Raw genomic sequence first — 7,962 nt, forward strand, 5'->3', positions numbered from 1 at the left:
CTATTAAAAAGGTCAAACTGACCTATAATACGATAAATAGCAATTTTGATATGAAATGCATAAGGTGGAATAATCGTATTAGAGTATGATTAAACTAACCACCTTGAAAACGATGATGATAGTTTGACGCGTAACAAGCTAGGTGGAAGCTTGGAGTGAAAGCGGGTCAAACAAGTCAAGCATGGAAGAAAAGCGTAGCTCGGATGCAAGGTAAGTGAAACTTACATAATTGTGTAGATTACTTGTTCATTCTATACGTTATAGATGCAATAATGCTAATATTGAAAATATGGATTTCCGACGTGATTGATACGAGTCGGAACATATAAAGATGATAAAAACCATGGTTTATGGCAAAAAGGGGATTTGGTAATGAAATCCGGGACGGGATGGATGTATGAATTAGAAGTCAAAAACCATGTTTTTGATTTAATAGGCAACGTTGGGCATATAGGCCGAACGGGTCAAATGGTGGTGATAACACTATTTGACAATATCGACTAATGCGATTGTCAAGTCTTGTGTTAACAGGAGCGATTAGCGATTCAGTTAATTTCGCCCACACTAAGTGTGATGATAAAAGCGAGGTATAAATTGGGTCTATATGTTGACCCTAGCCAGGTACGTATGCATACGATTATAAGATTTGTGTTAAAATGGTCGTAAATACCCTTAACGGGTCAAAATAAGATTTTAAACAAAAACGGGTAAATAATTGTGTAGAAACCCGTGTTCAGTACTTAATATGATTGACAATATTAGAATTTAAGGGTTCATGAGGAATGGTGGTCAAACAAACATGTTTGTTTGATAATCACATAGTCGGGTCGAAAATTGTTGAAAAGATAATAAGCCGAAGGCTTAAAAGTCTCAATTTTATTTAATCCGGATGTCAGATCTTAACTCCATATGATGGAGAATTAAATTACAAACATGTAGGAAGAAACGGTAGGTCAAACGGATAAGCGGTTTGAAAGATACGAAAGATTTCGTGTCAAATTACGGCAAAATGGAAAGGTGTGATGCAGGTGCCACCGTAAATTACGGTGCCACCGTAATTTACGGTAGACCTGAAATGGTTTACGGTGAAACACTCCTGATTTACGATGGAAACAAATCAAAACAAGGACTACCGTAAATTACGGTGTCCACCGTAATTTACAGTGGACCTTGTGCAAAAAAATGTATTTTTGATCAGTTTTGTTTTCCGGACTCGTTTAGATGCGTTTTAGATACCGTATGACTAAAGCATTTCATATTTATGAAATGTAGGTGCTTTCTGGGATGCCGAAGGACGATCAAGCTCAGCGAAGAACCGAACACGATAAAGATACACGCTTCTGCGCATTGCAACGTTGTAGATTTTAATCAACGAATTCGATCACGTTTTTGTAGAATAACGGATGATTTGTAAAAGTTTTTAATAAACCCGTATTTATATAGCATGTGTAGTCTTAACTACACATCTAATTGTTGGTATTTACATATAAAATAACTAGGGTGTTACAAGTTGGTATCAGAGCCTTGGTTTAAGAGATTCGAGTATGGTGGGGAGGAACCATGCTTGGACTTAAACCTTATGCTCTTGACAAAGAATAGTGTTCGGTTCAAGGCTTGATCGCAAATCCGGTAAGTACAAGTACGTGAATAGTTAGTATGCTAAAGTGTTGTAAACAACACATAGGGCTATCGTGTGATACGCGTTACCCCAATTAAAATGATTGAAATAGTTGACAAAAGTACGCGCGTTGACGCGTGTAGTAGAAAAAGCCTTGTATTATAATACGGGCGATTATTGAGGTTGACGTTACTAACTTTTGTGAATGTTTTAATTAAAGGACACTCGCGTTTGAAGACGACGAGAGTCAAACGAATTGTGGATATGATGATGGAACGGTCCGAAGTATGACAAGAGGAGCATACTCACCGAGGACTAAATCGCGTAATGACCGCGAACAAGGTTAATGGCAAAGAACGCCCGTCGGGGAAAACATTACCAGGTGCACATTTTAAATAATAGCATAAATAGTAATATGCAACAATAAGTAGGAACTTAAAAGTTGCATATGTAAATTAAAAACTTGGAAAGACCTGAATAGAAAACCTATCCGGGATATTGTTTCCAAGAAAAACAGATAGAGGTATTACGTACATAGGGCGTGATGTGAAAACTGTAAAAAGGTCATGCGTGTCATGTGTTAATCGCTTACTCTGGCCAAGTAAGTAGCGACATATGTTACCATGAACTTCTTATGGTGGACACGTTTACATCCGATGTAGTGAGGGCAGGGTGAATGGGACTAATTAAAAAGTGCCCAAATGAATCAGATAAGCAAAATATTTGATAATAATGTAAACGCACAACCAAGTGACGGGAGCGTATTACATTAGGATAATGAGCCCGAGTGAAGGGACAAACAAGCATGTAAAATGATTTAGACAAGTATTGGGAGGGAGTGTACTTACACTCGAACCCAGAAAACATCAAGCATGTAAAATGATTTAGACAAGTATTGGGAGGGAGTGTACTTACACTCGAACCCAGAAAACATCAAGCATGTAAAATGATTTAGACAAGTATTGGGAGGGAGTGTACTTACACTCGAACCCAGAAAACATCAAGCATGTAAAATGATTTAGACAAGTATTGGGAGGGAGTGTACTTACACTCGAACCCAGAAAACATCAAGCATATAAAATGATTTAGACAAGTATTGGGAGGGAGTGTACTTACACTCGAACCCAGAAAACATCAAGCATGTAAAATGATTTAGACAAGTATTGGGAGGGAGTGTACTTACACTCGAACCCAGAAAACATCAAGCATGTAAAACGATTTAGACAAATATTGGGAGGGAGTGATACTTACACTCGAACCCGGAGAATGTAAACATGTAAGATGAGTTAGATATGCATTGGGAGGGGGTGTACTTGCATTCGAACCTGGAAAATGCAAATATGTCCCTTAACGGGTCATTTTTGTAAAACGTCGAACTTAAAGACAAGGTCAGAATATAAAAATGAAGCAAGGTCTTAATGCATACCGGGAGGATTGCAATAATAACGACTTTGGTAAAACACCCGGTTGATGGGTAAGAATTAAACACATACGTAAACCGAGAAACGAGAACATGAATTTAAAGTCAAAAGACTCGGATTATGAGTTATGACAAAAAAACCATAAAAATTTCGTAAATAGAAATTCTGATAATTATATTCAGCCATTTTGAGATTGAATGGGTTGAATAAAGTATAATGCTTGAAGGCGTAAGTAAGCGCAAGCCGGATAACGGTAAGCTTGAGACAAATGAAATTCAAACGTAAAAAGAGTGCTTTGACACCAAATATATATATTTTAATAAGACACTAGTAAAAAGAGTGATCTACGGGATCAACATAACCTTTAGGGTTATAAACAAATGAGAGATATACGGACTAAAACGACCCACGGGTCATGATTAGAAAGAAGTTATAAGGACTTCGCCTTAGAAAGGTGAATGTCTAATCAAAAATAGCCCGTAAGGCTAAGTGATAAAACCTACGGGTTAGAAGGAATAAAGCGAGAAAATCAGTTAAGAATCCCCGCATAAAACTAATACTGTAAGGGATTAAATTACGGACTGTCAGTATCCCAGTATGGATGATTGACAAAAGTTAAAGAGAAGATCCTAAAACTAAAACTTCGGTTTTAGTAAGAAATAATGTTTTTTTTACAAACATAAATTCTGATAGGAATTTAAATAGTAAGCATGAAAGATACAAGTCTTGACACTGATAGGCGCAAGACGATATACTCGAAAAGTGATATTTTCGAAAATGAAAGGTTGATATAAATTAAACATGAAGTAACACAATCACGGTCAAGAAATGTAATGTGAAGTAGAATCACATTATAACCAAGCAAGCGGTAAAAAGGAACTGGACAAATAAGTCTAGTTAGTGAAACCGGTTAAGGTCAGCAATTCAATTTAAGAAATTTGGTTCGCTAGTAAACGGTAAATTCGGTATAACTAAACCGAATAAATAAATTTGAAAATAAAAGGAATTGTTGCTAGAGTGAAAGATTTCACTAGAGACCTTTAAACGGGTCAAAGTAATGGATTCATAAAGAATTCAATAATATATAAAAGCGATGGAAATCGCTAAGTTAACTAAACTAGTAGAAATAACGGAATTACGTTATTTCGAAGTTACACTATGTCGTATGAGATATGAAGACAATTAGTAACTAAAAGATGTTACCGTACTTTTCGGGTAATACTAACGATTGGTTAAGAAGTATAGGTAATGTTTAAAAGACCTCTCGGCTCAAATACATTGAGTTTAAACTCAATGAATTATGTAAGAACAGGTTTCGAGGACGAAACCTCTCTAAGGGGGGTAGACTTGTAACACCCCGAAAACGGGTTTGGTAATCAAATCGCGTTAATACTAAAAGACGGATAAAGCACCGTTGGTAGTAAAATTTACCCGACGAATATTAGAATTTAAATAAATAAACTTGATGTTAATTAAAAGAAGGGTAAACACTTTGAGGAAAACAAAGTATATAAAAGGCCCGAGTTGACGGGACTCGAAATATAAAGGATAGGGAAACACCCCAAAGATATATAGGTTTCGTACATATATATTAAATATCGGTTATGAACAAGATAAAATAATTAGGAAGTAAATAACCTAGTTAAATTACAAGTCTTGTAGTAATAAAGAAATTGGTTAAAATACACTCAATGTAACTTGGGTGAATTAGAGGGGCCATAAGGGACAAACTAGAAACAAGTTTTAATTAAATAAAACTCTCTACACCAAAACACACACCTTGAGTGTGTGTTCTGGTCGATGTCTTCCACAGGGGCAAAGGAAGTTCCTTTGTTCAACCCTAACTTGCCTAAATCCAAGAAATTGAGAGGCCAAATCAGTCCCAAATCGAAATCCAAGCTCGTATTCATGAACACCAAGTTGAAAGGATCACAAGGTATGTAAAATTGTGACGTTTTGATCCATCTCAAAATTCTAGGTTATTTGTAAGAAACTGAAATTGAGCTTGATTATGTCATGCATGAGTGAATCTTGAAGTAATATGATGTCTAGGAGTAAACCCTAGTCAATAACATGTTAGATTGTTGGAAAAACTATGAGATTCATGATGATCCATTGATAAGCTAAGTGGGTTTTATGTTAATATGATGAACACTAGGAAATAGATTGTTGATCTAGTGTAAATTGACGATTTTGAAGTGAATTCAGAAATTATAGAAGTTAACCACTTTGTAAGATGGTTGATTTATGTGAAATTTGGGGTAAGAGATAAGCTAGAGACATGATAAATAAACATGTAAAATTCTGCCCTTAAGGTGTTCGTTGAAATGCCTCAAAGAAGGCTCGAAACTAGAATTTTGTAGTTAAAACACCTAGTTGTGATGTTTCGACTATTATGCAAAAAGTGATTAAAGAGAGTTCTAAATGTGTTAAACGCGATTAGAACTTTGGTTAAAACGGAGGTCTAAAGATAACGCCTACCGAGTAGTTAAAGAGTGCTAAAACTAGTTGATAACTCGAAAATGCAAATTAGTATACTAATGGGCATTTGACTATTAAAAAGGTCAAACTATAATACGATAAATAGCAATTTTGATATGAAATGCATAAGGTGGAATAATCGTATTAGAGTATGATTAAACTAACCACCTTGAAAACGATGATGATAGTTTAACGCGTAACAAGCTAGGTGGAAGCTTGGAGTGAAAGCGGGTCAAACAAGTCAAGCATGGAAGAAAAGCGTAGCTCGGATGCAAGGTAAGTGAAACTTACATAATTGTGTAGATTACTTGTTCATTCTATACGTTATAGATGCAATAATGCTAATATTGAAAATATGGATTTCCGACGTGATTGATACGAGTCGGAACATATAAAGATGATAAAAACCATGGTTTATGGCAAAAAGGGGATTTGATAATGAAATCCGGGACGGGATGGATGTATGAATTAGAAGTCAAAAACCATGTTTTTGATTTAATAGGCAACGTTGGGCATATAGGCCGAACGGGTCAAATGGTGGTGATAACACTATTTGACAATATCGACTAATGCGATTGTCAAGTCTTGTGTTAACAGGAGCGATTAGCGATTCAGTTAATTTCGCCCACACTAAGTGTGATGATAAAAGCGAGGTATAAATTGGGTCTATATGTTGACCCTAGCCAGGTACGTATGCATACGATTATAGTTAACATACAAACTTGGTCAAATATGTATTGAAAGCCCCTCGTAGTAAATGAGGGGCTAATGTCGACTAAAATGCCCTTGAAGGGTAAATTGAGCAAACAACTTATAAAGGTTGTTTAGGAACTTATCTTACGATCTTGTAACCTTTAGACGCGCATGAAAGTTGTAGACATAAACTTTCAAGAGTTAAATGCTTAATTTGTGTGTTGCCGCAAAAATAACACATCCGTAGGATTAAACTCGGAATAAATAGTCCATTTCGTTAAATCCACCACATTCATAGTTGTGGTGGAAGACTAGCTAATAACAAATTGGTGGAACTATGAGGTACATGAGAAATGAGCACCGTTTGTGTTAAAATGGTCGTAAATACCCTTAACGGGTCAAAATAAGATTTTAAACAAAAACGGGTAAATAATTGTGTAGAAACCTGTGTTCAGTACTTAATATGATTGACAATATTAGAATTTAAGGGTTCATGAGGAATGGTGGTCAAACAAACATGTTTGTTTGATAGTCACATAGTCGGGTCGAAAATTGTTGAAAAGATAATAAGCCGAAGGCTTAAAAGTCTCAATTTTATTCAATCCGGATGTCAGATCTTAACTCCATATGATGGAGAATTAAATTACAAACATGTAGGAAGAAACGGTAGGTCAAACGGATAAGCGGTTTGAAAGATACGAAAGATTTCGTGTCAAATTACGGCAAAATGGAAAGGTGTGATGCAGGTGCCACCGTAAATTACGGTGCCACCGTAATTTACGGTGGACCTGAAATGGTTTACGGTGAAACACTCCTGATTTACGATGGAAACAAATCAAAACAAGGACTACCGTAAATTACGGTGTCCACCGTAATTTACGGTGGACCTTGTGCAAAAAAATGTATTTTTGATCAGTTTTGTTTTCCGGACTCGTTTAGATGCGTTTTAGATACCGTATGACTAAAGCATTTCATATTTATGAAATGTAGGTGCTTTCTGGGATGCCGGAGGACGATCAAGCTCAGCGAAGAACCGAACACGATAAAGATACACACTTCCGCGCATTGCAACGTTGTAGATTTTAATCAACGAATTCGATCACGTTTTTGTAGAATAACGGATGATTTGTAAAAGTTTTTAATAAACCCGTATTTATATAGCATGTGTAGTCTTAACTACACATCTAATTGTTGGTATTTACATATAAAATAACTAGGGTGTTACACTTGAAATCAGTTTCGGATTATTGAAAAGTTCTAGGTACTTATGTTGTCCGGATCAAGTGAGGAGGTGAAGATAATAAGACTTGGTTGAACTTTTGTATAGTTTACAAAGAATAAGGGGGAGTAAAAATTTTTGAAATTCCTATTTTCTTTGTAAATCAAAAGCTCGTGGCTACATCTAAACAAGTTCATGTTTACTATCGTTGAGATTAACTTAGTGTTAATCTTACCGGTGGCGAAGTGTTTAAAACATGAAGCAAGTTAGAGCTCGTGTATGAGTGAGTTTTGTCGAGTTTGTTCAAGGTTTAATCAAGTGTTGACGTGATGAAGCAAATTGTTCGTTTGGCAACTAGTTGAAGGTCAAGCCTTTATCATATGCCGGTTAGAGTAGGGAAGATTAGTCTTCTTGGTATCTCTTCCGAGTTGGTGACTGATCGGATCCTCGAAATAGGGTTCTTACATTGAGGGGGAGATCAGAGACGAAAGTCATCGGGTAATTGGTGGATTTGTGAAGATACGAGATTG

General features: G+C 36.1%; 1 long non-coding RNA gene across 1 annotated transcript; it reads left to right on the forward strand.

Moving 5' to 3' along the window:
* Positions 1-4,536: 4,536 nt before the first annotated feature.
* Positions 4,537-7,245, forward strand: LOC118483206. Its single transcript, XR_004869869.1, has 3 exons — positions 4,537-4,975; positions 5,729-6,207; positions 7,204-7,245. It is a non-coding gene; the product is annotated as an uncharacterized LOC118483206 (long non-coding RNA).
* The last annotated feature ends 717 nt before the right edge of the window (positions 7,246-7,962 follow it).

Source organism: Helianthus annuus, chromosome 10, assembly GCF_002127325.2.
Source record: "Helianthus annuus cultivar XRQ/B chromosome 10, HanXRQr2.0-SUNRISE, whole genome shotgun sequence".
NCBI lineage: Eukaryota > Viridiplantae > Streptophyta > Magnoliopsida > Asterales > Asteraceae > Helianthus > Helianthus annuus.